The following is a 1992-nucleotide window of genomic DNA, read 5'->3' on the forward strand; positions in this document are numbered from 1 at the left end:
TTTTTGGCTGATTTAAATGTCACTGCCAGATGAACATTGAGAAAAGTTGATCAGGTGGTGTTGGTTATGTTTTGACAAAATCATCACTTGGCCTAAATCACCCTAGCGATAAAGCGTTGTGGAATTTTTCGGTTCGCGTACCTACCCAAAGTGATAAGATAAAATAAAAATTCTGCATCAAAATTTATAGACAAGTAGTTTGTTTAGGCATGGTTTGTAAGGAATTACAAACCTGCGCACATATATTCAAACGCACATAACTATAGAATCAATTCTTAATGCGCATGTGAACGCCATCAGCGTCTATCACAGGTTCACGTTTAAAGTCTGTTTAGAGAGAACGGTGTCGTCTTAGCGGCCCCTAATTTAATAACAAATGATCATTTAGACGGAAGTGAATCAATCAAAACTAACTTTAGCTGGGAAAAACATTTTTCAAGAGCCACTATAAAACCAAACCAATCTCTGTTACCTTAAATTATATCTTTATCTCTGTAAAGCTGCTTTGAAACAATCTACATTGTTAAAAGCGCTATATAAATGAGGATGACTTGACTTGACCTAGTCATATAGAGTGTCTTTACCTTGCACTGTGATTCTATAGCAAACAATTATCAGCATTAATAATCCAAAACATTTCTTAAAAGCAGTTCTGATCAGAAGGCTTTAAAAAAATATATTTTATTTAGACACAATGACATCAATAATCAGCCTGTGAATCTCAACAAGGTTGACAATAAGAAGTTGCAGTGCATTCTGGGTGCCACCAATCAAAACTCATAAATGGCTCCCATCAAGCTTTGCGGTATGAATAAATTATGATCAGAATTGTTTTAGTAATTTCCTTTTCCTAATTGAATATTCTGTTTGTCACCATTGTTGAGATTCATACACTGGTTCTAGATGTCTGTGTGCCTAAAACACATATTTGTTATATCAGAAAAACTTTTAGGAAATCCTTTGGATTAAATTAAAAAAATTCAGGATTGTATGCTGTAGAATACCATGATGCTGTAATTATCAATATAAATCAGAGATTAGACTCTATATGAGTTCAGTGACTCAGGTCAAAAGATGATTGTGTCTAAACATAACCAACACCATCAGATCACCTTTACTCTTTGTTCATCTGGCTGTTCACCACTCAGTTTCAACAGCCAAACAAACTCTAAAGTTTGAAACTTTAGGGTCAAGAGCCCAACTAAAGCAAACATTGCTTCAGTGATTCTGCTTGTTAACATCAGTGGTCTTAAATATTGGCCAATCATCACTCAATTAATCACATCAGCAGAGGTCAAAATCTTGACATCAAATTGACATAGACACTTTGACATCAATATGACTTTCATTTTTGACCTATTTCGTGACGTCATTTTGACATAATGTTTGATGTCATATTGATGTTAAATTGACGTCAAGGTGCCCGATGGGACTGAGGAGTGTTAATTTAACACTGAGGATTTTGCTGTGTAGGCACCACTGATCAGCTGCAGCTGGCGCTGCTGATCAGCGGTAGTGATCGGTGACCACGCCCACACATGCACAATAACAAAGACATGAGACAAGGAAGACACAGTGAATTCAAGAACCATGACAGTTTGCTTCAGGCAGTTCTATGGCCACTATTACAGATATAAGTTAACCAACTTTACTTCTCTTATTATAGCTTTGGATTGGCCATGCCGTGGTTTCCCACATACACTCATCTAAAGAAACATTAAATTAAAACAGAAGGAAAAACAGACGCACCCAGATTTAGGTTGGTCGAGCAGCATTTTTGCTGCCCTAAATGGAAATAACTCGTCTCTGCCAAACAAGTACACTTGAATTGATGCCAAATATTAGTCATCACTAATCTGATGCAAACTTGCGGGAACAAAAGGTTTTAAAAGGCAACAAATTTAGATATACAGTACATACCATATAATCATTATATGTTTATTAATGGCATTCACTATGACTTCACCACTTACCTGGCAAACAGCTGATGGT

Source organism: Siphateles boraxobius, unplaced genomic scaffold, assembly GCF_051911475.1.
Source record: "Siphateles boraxobius isolate OS27281-9 unplaced genomic scaffold, OSU_SipBor_1 21, whole genome shotgun sequence".
Lineage (NCBI taxonomy): Eukaryota > Metazoa > Chordata > Actinopteri > Cypriniformes > Leuciscidae > Siphateles > Siphateles boraxobius.